General features: G+C 35.6%; 1 protein-coding gene across 16 annotated transcripts in view; it reads right to left on the reverse strand.

Moving 5' to 3' along the window:
• Positions 1 to 6,531: 6,531 nt before the first annotated feature.
• Positions 6,532 to 19,604, reverse strand: part of LOC102584867 (uncharacterized) — a 35,842-nt gene continuing 22,769 nt past the window's right edge. For 3 of the 16 annotated variants that reach the window (XR_001474604.1, XR_001474607.1, XM_006356708.2), the window contains one exon: positions 6,863 to 7,203. The gene's annotated coding sequence lies outside the window, so the exon portion shown is untranslated. The other 13 variants (XR_001474616.1, XR_001474611.1, XR_001474615.1 and 10 more) reach the window with 9 other exon arrangements.

Below are 19,604 nucleotides of genomic sequence, written 5' to 3' on the forward strand. Positions count from 1 at the left end.
AATTTATTGGAAAGAAGCAGTCAATAGTGAGATTGAATCAAATTTTTAAGTAACCATACTTGGGAATTGGCTGATCTTCCTCCAGGAAATAAACCTTTAGGATCAAAGTGGATCTTTAAAAGGAAAATGAAAGCCGGTGGGACTATTGACAAATATAAGGCTAGACTTGTAGTCAAATGATACATACAAAAGGAAGGTCTGGACTACTTTGATACATACTCTCCAGTAACAAGGATAACATCAATTAGGATGTTAATAGCACTAGCGGTAGTGCATGATCTTAAAATTCACAAAATTGATGTAAAGACAGCCTTCTTAAATGATGAGTTGGAGGAATAAATTTACATTGAACAACTTGAAGGGTTTGTGGTTCCTGGTAAAGAAGAAAAAGTGTGTAGACTTGTGAAGTCGCTTTATGGGCTCAAGCAAGCACCCAAACAATGGCATGCTAAATTTGACCAAACAATATTGACAAATGAATTCAAGATTAACGAATGTGATAAGTGTGTTTACATTAAAAACGTTTCGAATCATGAAGTCATTGTTTGTATGTATATTGATATCATGTTAATAATGAGTAAAGATATTGACGATATAAATGTTACTAAGCGCATGTTGCCCAGCAAGTTCGATATGAAGGATTTACGAGCTGCTGACTTGATCTTAGGGATCAGGATTTTCAAAACTCCTCAGGGACTAGCATTATCTCAATCTCATTATATTGAAAGAGTATTGGATAAATTCAAGTACTTGAATTTCATCGTTATCAAAACTCCAATTGATTTAAGCTTTACATTTCAAAAGAATGAAGGTGAAAGTGAACTCTCAATTGGATGCCAGAGTGTTGGGAAGTTTGATGTATATTATGAATTGTACGCGACCAGATATAGCATGTGCTATTAGACAAACTGAGTCCGTTCACTAGTAATCCTAATCAAACTCACTGGATGGCAATGAAACGTGTGTTGGGGTATCTGAAACATACACAACACTATGCTTTGCATTGTACTAAATATCATGCCGTGATTGAAGGATATAGTGATGCAAATTGGATCACCGGGTCAAATGAAGTAAAATCCACAAGTGGTTATGTGTTTACACTTGGTGGGGGAGCAGTCTCTTGGAAATCGTTCAAACAGACATGTATCGCTCGCTCCACAATGAAATTTGAATTTATTGCTTTAGATAAGGCAGGTGAAGAAGCTGAATGGCTCCGGAATTTCTTAGAGGATATTTCATTCTGGCCCAAACCTGTGGGACCTATTTGCATACATTGTGATAGTCAAGAAGCAATAGGTAGGGCAGGGAGCGTCATGTACAACGGGAAGTCTCGTCATATACGACAGAGACATAACACTGTAAGACAACTACTCTTTAGTGGAATCATCACAATTGACTATGTGAAGTCAAGCGATAATGTGTCAGATCTACTAACGAAAGGCCTAGTGAGAGAGGCAGTTGAAAGATCATCTAAGGTAATAGGTTTACGGCTTAGGACAAGCATCATGGCGGTAACTCTATCTAGCAGACTGGAGATCCCAAGAGCTAGATTCAAGGAGAAAAATAAAGTTGTAATTGACGGTTCAACATTGTCAATTAACTCAATCCATTCTCATGATGAAGACAATGTTCAGGAACAAGGTTAAAACATTAAGGCTTGTTAATGAGTTAATAAAGCTTAAAGTTTTTAATGATTTGCTAAGTTTGGCAGATTTGACCAAATAGTGTATCTACGCGATGACACGGTTAGAAATCACTTATGTGAGTGTGAAGTGTAAGCCGCTTCAAAGAGATTTTTTTGTCAAAAGCCTATTCTTTATACACTCATGAAACGAGGAGGTGTTTATGGCTGAAACAAACACAACCGTAAAAATCATAAACGGTAAAGGGTTAATTGTGTGACATATGGTTGTCTAGGTATACACCAAAGCTCGACGGTTCAAAGATATAACATCTACCGATTGATCGAGTATATCCGACATATGTTCACTATGAAAAGTCCAATGTGAAACCTACTTATCCAGATGCAATTGATCTGTGCTTGTAAAGTACACACTCGTCTGTGCATTCCTTTATGTTATGACCATTCCCCATTAATGTGGGAGATTGTTAGGTACAACAAGAGTTAATGGGAAATGGAGGGAAGATGAAAAAAGGAATTGGAAACGATTCTCTTATGCTTTAAGAAAAGACATTTCTCCCTCATTGGTGGTGGAAAGAAAATGAAGTGCTTAAATAGAGAAACACTTCTATTAGTTGTTAAGAGGGTTGGAAAGAGGGACCCCCCTCGCGCCGTCGGCGTCACTCGCTCGGCTTCGGCTTTGGCTTTGGAAAATGATCGATTGAGAGATTATTTTTTTGGATAAAGTTTTATTTTATTTATTTAATTAATTAATTAAATTAAATTAAATGGCCAAACACATTTCAATTATTTAGTTCATTAACCGAAATGTTCCGACCCGACTCGAATCCCCGCGACCCATTTTATTTGAAATATTTTTCCGTTTTATTTGAATTTTCCGCCGTTGGAGATGACTGTTTTGAAAGGTTTCAACTTTCAGGAACAGCCATGACCGTTTGAAAGGTTGCAAACTTTCATGAATGGTCGTGTGGATTTTGAAAGATTGCAACCTTTCGGAATCAGTTTCTCTTGGCTATAAATACCCGTAATTCTTCAGACTTTTGACTTACAAAAATTTATGATTTATTTTTCTTCTTCTGCACAAATTTTCTTCGTGTACTTTACTGCCGTTGAGTGACTCGCTGACACCAGCATTTTGGGTATCAATACACTGGTGATTGAGATCATTCTATCCTGGGAGGACATATGTTTTTACAGATTTTAGTTTTGTGAATTAATTTCTGTTCTTCACTGGTTCATTAAACTTTGGTAACGTCGTGTTTCTGCAAAGCTTGTTGTAATCAGTACTACTGTTTTAAACACAGATTGGCTAACAGTTGGTGGATACATAACCTATTATATGATATGGTTTAACATGTTGTGATTATATATGTTGGTTTGGTGAATTGCTTTTTATGTGTCAAGTGTCTGCTTTGGGGCTCGTTTGAACTTGAAAATGCACATGTTTACCCCTCAGGACCAATTGGCGCCATTAATAAGGTCTTAACAGACGTCCATAAAAACTTTCGACCAAAAAAAAGCCAAAATCCCGAATCACCAAAAATCCATGGACTATAGCAAAGTCTACTTGCCATTTGACTTACATGTTACATGTTTTTTTAAAATGTAGTTGGTTTATGATGACAAATTATTGGGAGCGATCTTTCGTAACAAGGCACAATGATGATTGTGATTTTATATAATGTGATTATTGTTTGAAACATGTGATTGCGCAAGTAGATTAATGAATTGAATAAAATGATCCTATAAATTATGTGTTTGATATAATATCTTTATATGTACGAACAATCTCTTTGTCGGACATGAACCTTTGTTGTAAAATTTGAAATGATAGATCTTTATTTTTTCTTACAAAATTAAACATATGGTCAAGTTTTATATTAAAACATTTTATAATCAAAATTTAGAATCGCAAATCACATTTTTTTGGGAGCATTTGAAAATTGAAAGCATAATTTTGTATCACATATCCAAATGTTGATTTAAGATCATGACTTTATATCACATGCCTAAATACAAAATTAGCCTCCCACGAGGAATCTGAAAAGTTAAGCTAGCATTTGACCATAGTTTTCCAAATATTTTTGGAAAGTTATTTTCGAGTGAAGCTTTACCATACGTTTGACCATAAGTTTTGAGAGAAATATTTGATTTTTTAGAAAAAATATGATTTATACCCATAAGTTCTAAAAACTATTAAAAATATGCATAAGTTTATATTATCATTATATAATGAACGGTTCCGTGAAAAGTTATGACACCAAACACAATTAAATATGAATCTAAAAAAAATAAAAGATATCATTCATTTGTATATGAAAAACTACTATTACTTCTTGTAATGGAAGTTACTTTGGAGATTAAACTCAGATAAAAACTGCATAAATTTTATATATAATTGTATAAATTTTGTTCAGCAAACTAGATTGAAATTCAATCCACAACTATAAACAATGAGTGTTTTATAAAACATAAAAACTGAGGGTAATTTTAGAAAAGTTCTTAAATAATATAATATGCCCATATTCTATTTTTTTTCCTTGGTATTTGGAAATTTGGATTGTTCGCTAAAGATATTTACCAAATAACAACTTATATGGCCAAATAATATTTGACAATTTCCCCACCAAATATATTTGGAAATATCTATGGCCAAATGGATAGAGAGGAGAAAAGTTGCATACTGATCGGATTGATTTTGAAGTTTTTCAATTCGACTTATTGATTATCAGTTTGTAGACATACTAAATCGTTCTAGAACCATTAAAAATTGCCTTATTGATTATTGATCGTTAGTAATTTGATTATCGATTTAACTGTTAAAATTTGTCACAATTTTTTAATTGAAAATCACTTAAAATAAGGTCACAAACTAAATAAACCATGCACAATATTTTGCTCAAAAGCAAACACCATCACATTGTAAAATAATCAAAAGCTTGAGACAACCAAAAATAAAAGTATGGAAGTAAACTCTAAGTTAAGGACTTTATATAACAAATGGTAAAATATATTTCCTATGTCCCAATTTATGTGGCATTTCTCGAATTTCGAGATTCAAACAAGTGTATCTTTGACCGTAAATTTTTCATATATCTTTTAGTTATTTTGAATTGCCAATTATTGTGACTTATAATACTTTTTACGTAGTTTACAAATATATAAATTTGATTTCAAAAAGATTGAAGATTCCACGCACAAATTTCCGGTCAAACTTAAACTATTTGACTCTCGAAAAATGAAAAGTACCACAAAAATTGGGACAGAGGCAGTAATTATTTAATTTACCATTGAATTATCAGTTAACCGTTAAGAAAAAATCTCAAATCCTTAAGAACCGATAAACCAATAATAAAAAATCTAAAAGTGTCACCAATACTGCTAAATCAATAACTCATTACCAATAAATTAATAACACTTTTTTATTTGAATTATCGATTTCGGTTCAATTTTGTAAGCAGTAAGCAGCAATTTGATGGCTTGCCCTTTCTGTCATGATGAAAAAATAGATCTATTCATTTATTTGGGTGTAGGGTATTCCATTGGAAGAACTCAGTGGACTAACTGCTTACCTTTTGGTTTTTCACTGTTCAAACAAATTAAAGGATCTGCAAAGTTACAAAGGCAAGCTAGTTTTAGCACTTGTAGAGTACTATGTCAGTGAGATGCCTTTCCCACTTTGATGCAACATCATGACAAGTGCATTAAAATGGCTGTTTTGAGTCCTTACCTTTTATTTAGATAAACAAACATGACTTCAAGCCACACAAATCACACTTTTTTCCATGAATTTTCGAAACTAATGATGGTCGAATTCAAGAGCAAGACAATTTAAGTGGTTTCCATAGAATCAAAGCTATTAAGTTCAACCAAACCCTTATAACACTTGAAAAGAAACCACCTACACTATATATTTCATTTTTGTTTCTTTATACTGAAATTTGACTAGGGATAGCAATCAGGCGGTGCAATCAATTAGTAAAAATTTTGATCCGTCCCACCCCGCATAATAATTTTTTTCATTTTCAACCTGCCCCACACTGCATAATTTTTTAATATTTTCTTTTTCTAGTGAAGTTTAAGTTTGATACTAAAAATATATTTCATAAAAATAAATTCATTTTTTCATTAAGTTGTATTAATTTAATAGGATAGTGACTTTTGAAAATTATTTTTTAGAGATCAATTGGGAAACATGTTAGAAATTGTATTATTATTTGTTGAACCATTTTCATTTACTATCTTAGATATTTTAGTAGCTTTAAATAAATTATCTTAATAAATCTATCACTCTTATAACATGTAAAGAATTAAAATTAAGTTTGAACCCACATATACCCACAATCCGCCCCTGCCCCGCCCCATTGTCATCCCTAAATTTGACCTATTATCTCCAACTAGTTGCACTGATCTCATTGATGTGCTGTAATATCACTTGTGTTATTCCAAGATGATAATTCAGAATTCAGTGAAAAGTAGGGTAGGGTAGTGAAGTGAGTTGTAAAGCTTGAAAATACTAGTCACTGTATAAAGATAAAAATAGCTAACGCTGACAATGTCAGGAGTTACATCTTCACCAACGGATCTTTCTCATTTTTCTTTGTCATTGTTTTCAGTGAAGACTCAGTTAATGGACTTCTTCACTGGTTTTACTACTGTCCTCATTGGTCACTTCTTAGATTTTTCCCATACTTCTCAGTAAGCAAATTAGTGGGTGAGTAGGAAACTTATCTCACTTCAATTAGAACTAGTTTCAAGATTGAGTTCAAATAAGTACTTATTTAGATAGAAAGCCTTTTACCATAATAATGTTTGAAAACCAAATGCCTTTTAGAGATGAGAAAGAAAGAGACTATGAAATCCCTTCTCAAAATGGGGTTAAGCACTTGTTTGATTGCAAGACTAACATGGAGGTTGATAATAGAAGTTCCTCTAATGTTTACACGAGACCAAAATTAATTAATGTTAAAGGTCATGTAGATAATGTTACTTCAAGAAAAATTATAGCATAAACATGCTCAACCATATGTTTTCTAATGTTTGATCAGCTGCATTTTATCATGAACTAAGTATGAGACTTAAACAGAAAACAAGAACCTTAAGACTTCGTTTTCCTCAAATTCTTTGTGGTAGTTTGATACATGAAAACAACTGTTGTCATGCATAATTTGTAGTCGTTTTTTTAAAGAAACGCAAAACAACTGACCTCCTTCTGCAAGATACGCAAAAGAAAAATCATTTCTCCAGTGGATGGATTAAACCCAACAAACTCGAGAAGCAACACAAACATAAAAGACCAAAATTCAACACAGCAAGGTCAGAGACATTCATTTGACACGTAATCTCCTAATATTTGAGATTATCAAGCTAAGTACCATTAATAAATTAAGGCCAGACAGGAAGAGTAGTGCTCCAAGTAGTAACATTAAGATAAGCTTATACTTAACCATCCTAAGATCTGATCTTCTACGCATTCACAGAACTATAAATCACCTTGTAACTTGCACCGATTGTCAGCAATGCGGCAGAGACATCAGCACCATCTGTGAAGGACGTAAGATCTTGAAATAAATGACAATGGCATGTTAATTGGTAAAGAAGAAATAATAAATGATAAATGTTCATTTGAGTTTTTGAAAAACACGACATAATGAATGATACAATAATGCACTATTTTTGCTCTACACAAATCTTCATAATATGACAAAATTCTAGCTTGCCAAAACTCAACAAGTGCTCGAGGAATATCAAATGTGAATATTTATATTATTAAATGCAAAGAGATGCATTTGTGTTGATGTGTAGATATGCAACATCATAATCAACTACTCACTTGATGGTTCTTGAAACACTAAACTTAATGGTCACTTATTAAAAGCTTCCAACTTACACTTTGAAATACACTAGTTGTCTTCAAGATATTAACACTAGATTATACAAGCAGCATATTTCTAAGTTCTGACTTTCCTTTTGCTCCAAGAATAGGACATGAAGATATGAGAGCTGCTACATTACACCCAGAACACAAGCTCTTCTTGCCAGGGTATCAGGAATGGAATCAAGGAGGAAAGTCAGGTTCTACCATTGATTAGATACTCATAAACAGCTGTCTCAATCCCAAACAAGTTGGAGATTTGATTAAATACTCAGTTTAGCAAAATGACATGCATCTTCTAGTACTACACTCAATTTCCCTCTGTAGCTATCTCCCACACATTCAGGTTGACTCTTCTATGCATAGATACTATCGGTTCCGCACACTTTAAAAAACATTCAACTCTATCCCACCATTCATCATAAGAGATTTTATTTCACGTGTCCTTGCTTCAAGTACTTTATCTCCCTTGTAATTTTTCCAGCGACGATTTCACTTTATGAGTACTAGAAGTCGTGAGACTATGGGAAGCACATCTTGTTTCGGCAACTTTTAACAAAAATAGTTGCGAATGATTTTGGAAAATGGCATGCGTCATTTCATGGTTCACCATAAAATTCTTTAAGCTACTTACTTCACCAATCAATTTTAGTATCCTTTGACCATTCACAACTTCAGAAGTGAGGTGATTTTTCGAAAAGTTGACATATACTTTTCAAAGCAAGACTAGGCAATGAATGACACACGGTGTCAAAAATATGTGAGGAAAAATTTGTTCAACATAAAACCGGCAAGCTTCATATTTCCTGCATTATCGGTGATAACTTGAACAACATTTTTTATGCCTTGAAGAAACAACTAGCAATATACACACAACCCTTGACAATTACACTAGAATCAACCGATTTCAAGAAATTGGTCCACCACTAGATGCTCTCATTATATTTATCAATGGTTGCCTTTAAATATCAGACCATCCAAACAAATCGACAATCCTTTTACATGTATCATTAATAGGTTGTAATTTTCTACCTATATTAGTCTTTTCTTAAAGCCAAAAGAGTAGTTAATAACCTATTATAAGTTGGTGGAATATAATCAGACATATGATTTGTCACCAAATACTTTTTCAAGTAAGGAGAAGCTGTAAGTTGAATGATAAATCTGATGCATAGAACATCCGAGTTGCCAACTTGTCGGCAGTGGTTCTGTTAGAAATGCTAAAAGATTTCTCTAGTGCTCCACCAGTTGAACCTTTTCTCTTTTTTCGGTTGTCATTAAATCTGAGTTTTCCGGTAGAGTCAGTGTTATCAAAGGCGAAAAGCACAAAAAAGCTCTAAGGTCTGTTGGGGCTTTAAGCGCAAATAAAGCGTGGGCTTTAATGAAAAAAAGCGCAAAGGGAGAAAAAAAATACAAATATATATGTTTAGTCCAAGTCTAATAATTATAAACATGAATGACAAATATGTGACCAAAGAAATTGAAAAATAAATTATGAAAAAGTAAAATACCAATTGCTTAGTATCACTTCTTCAGAAGAGGTTCATTGGCAAGGAAAAGTTTGTCTTACAACCTTGATGACTACAATGAAGCGCACATAAAGCGAGGCGAAGCGCACAACACATTTTGAGCCTTGCTTCAGGGCTTAAGCGCGCCTTTGACTACACTGGGTAGAGTTACAGAATTTGCCCTTTTTTTGCATCCAATTGTACCATTGATTTTTAGCTTCTTCATTTGCCAAATACTTCATGGCTAATCTCTTTGCATATTGCAACTCCATGACCGGAGAAATTTAAAAGATGTGCTTTTACTTAAGAATATGAATCCGTAACTTTTTTATTGCAAAAAGTTACATGACCACACTCTATTTCCACCACCATTAAGAGCCTTAGTATGAATCCATAAAGGTTTATCATCAAAACTTGATCCAACACTTTTTGTTGGCCTCAACATACCCTTTCCTTCTTGTTTTTCAGCGCTACTAATGATGCCATGGAGGACCATAGAACATTTCTCTTCCTCCAGAGCCATATTCAAAAGTTCTTCATCCCCATGGCATCATCAACAACGGCTGGAAAAAAAAAGAAGTATTTCGAAACCAACAAAATGTGTTGGAACAGATTTTGAGGACAACCCTTTATGGAATCATATTAAGGTTGCTCTTAATGGTGGTGGAAATAAATTGTGGTCATGTAATTTTTGCAATAAAAAGTTACAGATTCAAATTCTAAAGTAAATGCACATCTTCTAAAGCTTTCCGGTTAGAAAGTTGCAATATGCAAAGAGATCAGCCATGAAGTATGTGTAGGATTGAAGATGGAGAAGGAAGAAGCCGTAAAGAAAAAATCAATGGTACAATTGGATGTAAGAAAAAAGGCAGATTATGTATCTCTACCAGAAGGCTCAGATTTATCACAACCAAAAAAAGAGAAAAGGTTCATCTGGTGAAGCACAAAGAAATCTTTTAGCATTTCTAACGGAAACACTACCGACAAGTTGGTGGCTCGGATGTTCTACGCATCAGGTTTATCATTCAAAGTGGCATGCTTTACGTAGCTGCTAGCCAATTAAACAGTTTTGACATTTTACAATATGGCCAAAAAAGGTATCTCTCTATGCAACAAATTCTCCCTATGTGCTAAAGAAACACAAACGGTGAGACACCTCTTTCTAAACTGCAATTTCACTGACCAACTGTGACGGATTTTCCTTTTATCTCAAAGGCATTTCCCAAAGAATGCCTAATAAGATTGGGGCTGGACTATATGGAGAGAGAGAACTAATAAATGTTTTGAGAATAGGAACAACAACTTGCAGGATGTCAAGCTTAAATGTATTTTGTTGTTCTGTTTTTGGTATATAAAATGTCTAATCCAATAGGACTGAGTAAATCATAGGTACTTTAGGGTCCATCAGAATTATGGTTCAATTTTGGAGAAGATTACTTCTTTTTCTTCTTATTTATAAATATGGTTTTTCTGTACTACCTACTGACTTAAATACAAACGTGGCCAGTGTAAAAAAAAGGTTTATCATTCAATCGCAACTTCTCCTTACTTTAAAAAGTATTCGGAGTTTTTGGCAGCAAATCATATACTTGGTTATGTTCCACCAACTTATAATAGTTTACGAACTACTCTTTTGGCTCAAGAAAAGGCTAACATAGATAGAAAATTACAACCCATTAAAGATACATGGAAAAAAAGAGGATTATCAATTTGTTCGGATGGATGGTCTGATACTAAAAGACGATCATTGATAAATATAATGTGAACATCTAGTCATGGACCAATATTATTGAAATCAGTTAATTCTAGTGGAATTGTTGAGAATGGTGAGTATTTTGCTAAGTTGTTTGTTAAAGCCATATAAGATGTTGATCCAAAAAATGTTGGTCAAGTTATCACCGATGATGCAGGAAATATGAAACTTACTTGTTCTATTGTTGAACAAACTTTTCCTCACATATTTTGGACATCATATGTCGTTCATTGCCTAAATCTTGCTTTGAAAAGTATGTGTCAACCTTTCAAAAATTCACCTCACTTCTCAAGTTGTGAATAAATACTAAAATTGATTGGTGAAGTGAGTAGCTTAAAATTTTGTGGTGAATCATGACATGGCACATGCCATTTCCCAAAAAGTGTTCGGAACCATCTTTGTTAAAAGTTGCCGAAACTAGATTTGCTTCCCATATTATCATGACTTCTCGTATTCATTAAGTAAAATCGTCATTGGAAAAAAAGGTGATGGATGACAAATGGAAAAATTACAAGGGGAGATAAAGTACTTAAAGCAAGGGTGTTTGAAATAAAACCCCTTGTGATGGATGATAACTGGTGGGATAGACTTAAATCTTTTTACAGTGTATGAACCAAATAATATCTATGCTTAGAAGAGCCAACCCTGATTGTCCACAATTGCACCTTATTTATGACATGTGGGATACAATAAGCGAAAAGGTAAAGGTGATTAAATTTGAGCATGAGGGGAAAGATCTTATTAATGGCCAATAGGATTTTCTTTGATATTGTTTTAGGTGGAGATCATTTTAATATGAGAAAATGGTCTAAACCCCCCCCCCCACCCAACCTAGACTCGAAATCTCAACTACACACTCCAACTTTACGGGTGTCCTATTACCCACCTGAACTTTATATTTCTCTATTTTATACACACCTAAGTGCTGACCCGTCATGGGAGGTGTTCTCACCTCCTTTAGGAGCGTTAGAAGGTTAATTTTGACGAAAAATTCCTCCTTGCCTGAGCTCCGGCGAGTTCGCCTGAATTAATCGTAGATTCCTCAAAGGTTGGCACAGGTAAAACTTGAGGTATGGGTAAGACCATAGATACATCAGGATGATCAGAAGATGTATAGTAAGGCTGAGACTCAAAAAATGTAACATCAGCGGACATAAGGTATCGATGAAGATCCTGTGAATAACAACGATACCCTTTTTGGACTCGAGAGTAACCAAGAAAGACACATTTGAGGGCACGAGGAGCTAATTTATCTTTTCCTGGGGCTAAGTTATGAACAAAGCATGTGCTCCCAAAGACACGAGGAGGGATAGGATAGAGATGTGACTGAGGAAACAATATGGAATGTGGGACCTGATTCTGAATAGAAGAAGAGGGCATTTTATTTATCAAATAACAAGACGTAAGAACTGCATCTCCCCAAAAACGCAACGGAACATTGGATTCAAGGAGAAGAGTACGAGCGGTCTCAATAAGATGCCGATTTTTTTCTTTCAGCTACACCGTTTTGTTGAGGGGTGTATGGACAAGTAGTCTGGTGAATAATGCCTTGGTGAGTCATAAACTCCTGAAATTGGGAGGATAAGTATTCTAAGGCATTATCACTACGAAAAGTACGAATAGAAACACCAAACTAATTTTGTATTTCAGCAAAGAAACTTTCGAAAATAGAAAATAACTCAGAACGATCTTTCATTAAGAAAACCCAAGTACATTTTGAATAATCATCAATGAAACTAACAAAATAACGAAATCCTAAGGTGGAACTGACTCTACTAGGACCCCAAATATCAGAATGAACTAATGAAAAAATAGACTCTGAACGACCCTCAGTACTACGAGAAAACGTAGCACGAGTGTGTTTCCCAAGTTGACACGACTCACAATCTAATGTGGATAAACTAGACAAACTAGGCACCATCTTTTGCAGTTTGGATAGACTCGGATGTCCCAAACGTTTGTGAATTAGATCTGGGGAATCTATAACGGAGCATGCTTTCAAGGAATTTGAAGAGGCAAGGTAGTAAAGGCCTTGTGATTCATGTCATGATCCAATCATCTGTCCCATACTGCGGTCCTGCATGAGAAAAAAATCATCGAAAAATTCCAACCCCTTTTGGTTTTGTTTGGATCCCATTGGCTAAAGTAATAGCTGGAAGAGATTGTGAATAAACAATATCAGACAATAGTGATTTTTTACCAGAGATATGATCAGAAGCCCCAGAGTCCATGACCCATGTTCCAAGAGTACTAGATTGCAACACACAAGCAAAAGAATTACCCGCAACAGACACATTAGGTTGTGCAGCCGAAACCACTTGTGGAGACGTTTGCTTATTTGCACGATACTGAAGGAACTCATCATATTCTGTCTAAGCAATATGAGCATTATTGGATGGTTGATTAGGTTGAGCACCATATGCTACTGGTGGAGATGTTTGTTACTTGCGCGATTTCGAAAGAACTCATTATATTCCTTTAGAACAATAGGATCATAACTGGGTGGTGGACCATGCAAAATATAACATATGTCACGAGTATGTCCAGGCTTATGACAATGACTACACTTGGATCGAGGTTTCCCAAAAACCCCCTCCCCCTCACCGATTCTCCATAGACTGATATGTACACTTTTCAAAGGTTTGAGATGCGAGAATAGAGGAGTCAACAGTGGGTGATGAAACTACTTTGTGACTGGGAGGTGCCGCAAGACGAAGGAGACGAGAGAATAATTCATCGATTGTAGGAACTGTAGGGCTACCTAAAATCTGATCATGTACAGAATCATGATCAAGAGGAAGTCCAACAAGAGTAAGAACTAGAAACAATGTTTGTCTGTGTTCTTGTTGTTTTTCCACATTCGTAGTAACTGGCATCAATGTGTCAAATTCCTCCATGACTGCCTGTACCTGTCCCAAGTAAGTAGACATATCGGATTCTTGTTTCTTTAAGTTGGTCAATTGAGCTATCACATCATAGAATCGAGATATGTCATTAGTGTATAAAGCACGAGCCTTTTCCCAAACTGTATAACACGTTTGGAATGGGCAAAACAAGGGCATCAACTTGGAATCAATAGAACGCCATAGGTGACTTGAGCATCTACTTTCTCCCATTGTGCCATGACTTTTGCATCTTCCTCACTAGTCTTTGCCTTTACATCTACCACATAAGTCTTGTTCGTTAAGTGATCTTGGACACCTTGACCCTTGCACCACAGCTCAACCGAGGAAGCCCAAGATAAATAGTTTGAACTTCCCAATAAAAGTTCTGAAGTGATTATAGGGCTAGAACTTCCAATCCCCATATTTTTAGAACCAAAAACATCACACCCAAAATACATTATGCTAAATTTGTCTTGGAAACAATGAAAAAAATCTTGATTATTGAGATCTGATTGTCGGAAAATTCAAATCTCAAAGAAAAGTCGCCGAAAATAGCCTGGAAATAGCCGAAATCCTAATTCCGGCGATCGGATCTGGTCAAAAACAGTATGGGCCTGGTTGGAATGGCTGGACGACCCCAACTGTCAAAAAATATGATCAGAAAAGCCCTCACGCGCCGGCGCGTGAGACAGATCTCGCCGGAAACTACCACCTCCGATGGCGCGTGAGAGCGCGTGGGGTGATGTTTTCCAGTGGTTCTGGCTGGGGTTTGGTCGCGGGAGCTTTCCGAGCCTCGTGGTGGTGTTGGTTTTCGCACAACACGCACAGAAAGAAAAAGAATAACAAAATCAAACCCAACAGTCACCGGAAATTGACATAGACATACGGTGACTTGTTTGTTCTCACCGAGAAATATATTATTGAATTGTGTATCTAAATAGTTACATTGAGACCCTATTTATAGACACTATATTGGAATCCTTTTCCAACTAGGATTCCTATTCTTATTCCTATTCCTATTCTAAGTAGGAAATACTTGGTTCTACTCTAACAACAACCTCTGTTCATATCGATTTTACTTACATAATTGGGTGCGCTGGGCTGAGGGGATTCCAACGTAGTGATTTGTTTCCCCTGAATCTTAGTTATCGCCAGCGAAACTTCATTTGAGTTGAGAGGCGATTTTGGCGATTCTCCCCCCAAAATCGCCTGAGCAGATCTCTCAAACGGTAAGATAGAATGTTGTGATTTTGTAGTATTAGGTAGATCTTGAGGTGTAGATTCCATTCCATCAATTGGAACGATCTGAATCACTCCAGATTTGGCTAGGGAAATAATTTCTTGCGCCCACTTTAACTCCTCCTCCGAAAGATGAACAGTGATCGGTGGATTGTAATTCAAATTTGAGGAGTTGTGGTTGGAATTTGAAGGTGATTCTTGTTGGAAAAGATCCGTCTCCTCCATGGGTATATTTTCGCATTGGTCTGAAGGTCGTCTGACCGTCGCCGGCGGCGCTATGGCCATTCCGGTGGAACTGTCAACCTGCACTCTTCGTTACAGAGCGCATTGCTAATGGAGAAGGATTGAAAATGAGAGAGGAGGATTTTTTTTTCTTTTACGTTTTAGGAGGGAAATGGGGGGAAAAATAAGAAATGGGAGTGGAAGAGGTGGGGGACCCAGCGCATGGAATCACACAAGCCTAATTATTTGGTTTGTGTTGAGGTCAGCACTTAGGTGTGTATAAAATAGAGAAATACAAAGTTCAGGTGGGTAATAGGACACCTGTAAAGTTGGAGTGTGTAGTTGGGATTTCGGGTATATGTTGAGGGAGTTTAGACCATTTTCTCTTTTAATATTGATGAAAGCATGAATGATTTTGTTGAATTGTCAATTGACGAACCTCCACTAGAAGGAGGAGTCCTTGAAAATGAAGTTGAAGATTTCGAAGATGACATGGAAGAAATTGAGAAAGATGGCCTTTAAATTGAATGTACTCATATAGATTCCTCAAGTATAACTTAGTTTAAATGTGCATGTAATGTACTCTTTTTTGGTCGATGAACTTGTGAACATGGAGTTTATGTATAAATTGTTGTGATCATTTGACTATCTTAATTTAAATAGCTAATTATTTAAAATGTGCGACTCTGACTCTCTTTGACTTTTTGTTAGTCTATTTTATTCTATAACTTGGGTAACTTCTACAAAATAAAGGTATGTTTCATTTGATTTATCTCTGACTTTTAACTCTTTTTTAAACTTTTATTTGTTATATTTGATAAGCTTATAAGATCTTAATACTTTGTTCATTTGTTGTGTGAGTTGTAGGAAATTCGATGAATCATGCCCTTTTGGAGAGGTCTGCATGCTTGCAGCCTACCTATATATTAATTATTGAGTGTATGCGACTCAATTGCTAGTTACTACACTCTACAAGGCACAAGTTACAGGTAAGTTTTCCACAATGTCTCATAGAATATGGTGGAATGGGCATAGCAAAGGGGCATACTAAGTAAATTCAGGGTACAAGTACTTAAATTTGACAATGTCACAGAACATCATCTGGTCATGGAAACAAATTTGGAAAAACAAAATACCTCTGAAGGTGGCATGCTTGTCATGGCTGTTAGTAAAAGAGGCTGTTTTGACACATGAAAACCTGAGAAAGAGGAACATCATTTTATTTACACATTGTTGTTTGTGTGGAGAGACGGCTGAGACAGTGGGACACTTGTTCTTGCGTTGCAGAATCACAGACCAACTATGGAAGATTTTCATCAATCTCAGAGGCATAAAATGGACAATGCCTAGCAAGATAGATTGTTGACACTCTCTCTTGTTGGGAGGAAGCTGAGATTGGAGCCAATAATAGGAGCTATTGGAGAACCATCCCAGCCTGCATTTGGTGGACTCTATGGAAGGAGAGGAATGCGAGATGTTTTGAAGACAGTTGTAGAACAATACAGAAGATTAAAACATATTTTAATTTGCTTTTAATGTTACCAGTATGAAAAGAAAAAAATAATTGTATTTTGCTTACTTGTGTTTGGTGTACAAAGAACTCTCCTATAGATGCAGAAGATATCCTAGAATTTTTAGAATCATGCTAGGAAGAGAAGTTCTTTCGTTTCTTACTAAATACTCACTGGTTGTAAAGGGATTTTAGCACTACCTAAGTGCTGGTTTATAATACAAATGTTACCTAATAATTAAAAAAAAAAATAATGAACTAAAAACTATCCATCTAATTTTGAAACATAACACATAACATGATAATCTTTTACAGATTTTCAATAAATGTCTGCCTCAACATTGGGCAATTAGTCGTCTGGCTTACAAATACTAACTTCAGTGATAAAGTCAAAAACTTTAACTGACATTGTCTTCCACCAGATGAAAGGAAGCACTAAAGCTACGCCCCTACTAGCAACAAAATACTATCTTCTCTTTGAAAGCAATGAAGCACCGAAAACATTATTTGAGTAAAAAAGTAAAGAAACAAAATTAGCAGGGGATCCCTATGCAACAGAAATTTCAAGGCCAAAGGTCCTAGAACACCGAAACCCTCTTTCTTTGAGATGACTTTTCCCCTTGAATCTTTGTAACAAGGGACAAATTTAAAATCGAGGCAGGTCACAGGTAGATTCTAAAGCAAGTTGGAAGGGAGTCAAATATTTCATCTGTGCCGTCCCTCCCCTGCCCAAAAAGATTTTCTCTTGAAAGGCGAAAGAGGGACTTTCTTTTTTTGATGAGCGTGGTGTTTGGGCCAGATTTCGCGCACCTCGACTAATTCCATGAGATACCTGCTACCGCTCACCAGCAACAAGTACCAGGTAACTTTATCCACCAATAGTGATTTTTGTCTCCGCTATGAATTGTACCTGAGACCTCATGGTTCTCAACCACTTATTGACCACTAGGCCATACCCTTGGAGGCGCAAAAGAGGAACGGTTGGTACCAATGAGAACCATGTATATATAGAGTGTTTGGGTAAACTTACTTTCTGCTTATTTTGCATTTGGTGAACACCAAAAGAGCTTGTAACCCAAGTACTTATATGTCAAAATCAACAGAAACCATAAGTTGATTATCCAGCTTATCTCTTCTCAACTTATAAATAAGTTTGGCTTGAGCTAAAGTTTACTCTCTTTATTTCAATCATGTATCTTACTTTCCTTTTTAGTTTGTATCAAAAAAAGAAAGTCACTTTCTATATTTAGCAACTCTCTAATTCAAACATCCACATTGTATGTTTAAGATCACAAGCTCAAGGGGAATTTTAGTACTACTAAAAACCTCCCTTACTTTCTTAAACTCGGTGCTCAGTCATACTGCTACTACTACAAGTCTACAACAACAACAAGATACCCAGTGTAATCCAAAAGTGGGTTCTGCGGAGGATGGTTGTGTATGCAGTCTTACCCCTACTTTGTGAAGACAAATAAAATGAAATGGAAGGAGTACTATTTTATCCATAATAATTTTTGCAGTTCCAGAAATTCCCTTCCAAAACAACCACCTAACTCCCTCTCCATTCTATTTTTCATTTGCCTTTCTCCATGTAAAGATACTTTCGAATTTATATTTTTTATTAACAACATTAAGGGCATCTCAAACATTTTAACATAAAAGTGCTGATCAACATTTTTTACCGCACACAAACTATTTTTATTTGTTTCAACACTTCAATCCAAACACATAACTGCTTAGTTACAAGATCCACTTCAAAATTTGTAGTTATCCATTACTTGCAATCAGTAAGGCAAAAAGGCCTCATAAAAAACAAACCAACCCCATCCATGGATAATTTGCACATCCTTTCTACCAATATCAATGAACACTAGGTTCTACCCTCCTTGTGGCATATCGAGCCAGTGGGTTTACACAAGACACTGCTTCAGCCACCTTTCCTATTTACATTAAAATCTAGAGGGTCTACTATGAAACACTTCGCATTTGCAACTAATATTTGCATCAATTTGTATGAAGAGACATCAATTAACCTGGCAGGTTGAATGACAGAGAAAATTTGGCAATCCAAAGCCAAATGGAATCAGGCAATTGCAGCCAGAATCGCCAACATAAAAACAGTAAAGCAGGAAATCACATTGTAAAAATATCTTCTCATGTTTCACTGCATCCATAGATTTGTAATTTGTGACAGCAAAATTTTCCCATTATCAAATCTCAAATTCCCTAGATACTTGCATGTTTTGAATATTTCAATCACATGGTTCATACATTTAGTTTCAATTTTCCTCTATATACTCTACATTGCCTTGTATACTCAAGCTAGGGACACCTACTCACTTACTTCCCATTTTTTAATATCTTCCCTTGCAAATCTCAGACATTTTGTTTCACTTTCCGTTTTCCAACTGTATTCCCAACATTGCTTCTTTCTTTCTGTTTTTCTAGTGATTTGCACTGATTTTTGACTGAGCATAGTTGTGTTTACTAGACTAAATTCGTACCTAGATTATATCTTCTCATTGTTGGTGTGATTTTCCCTACTACATTGCCTCAAATTTCAGTTTTGCTACCTGCCTGTCCATAGCTTAGTATATTTCTTGTGGGCAACCAGTGTTTTGAGTTTCTATACTACTCGTTCATCTTCTTTATTTTGTTTGTCGTTTGAGTCCTTATTGATTCTGTTTATTCAGCCCTTAAATTCTTGTTCTTGTACAGCCTCTGTTTGGAGTTTTTGTTGCGATTCTCACTTACTTGTATTGTATTGAGTCCTGCCTTGTTTTATTCCTGTCTTTAAGGGTCTCACTTCTAATTCTATCATCCTTAAGGTATTAGTTTTAATTGCCTTTTCTTGCTTGTGCATTAGTAGTGATTTCTGCTTGTTTCACTGTTCACATTGATTAGTTTATATTGGCTTCAGTGTCTCTGGTGGACAATGGTATGCTAGGGTCTTGTTCTAGGCGGGGACGG

Source organism: Solanum tuberosum, unplaced genomic scaffold, assembly GCF_000226075.1.
Source record: "Solanum tuberosum cultivar DM 1-3 516 R44 unplaced genomic scaffold, SolTub_3.0 scf00229, whole genome shotgun sequence".
Classification (NCBI taxonomy): domain Eukaryota; kingdom Viridiplantae; phylum Streptophyta; class Magnoliopsida; order Solanales; family Solanaceae; genus Solanum; species Solanum tuberosum.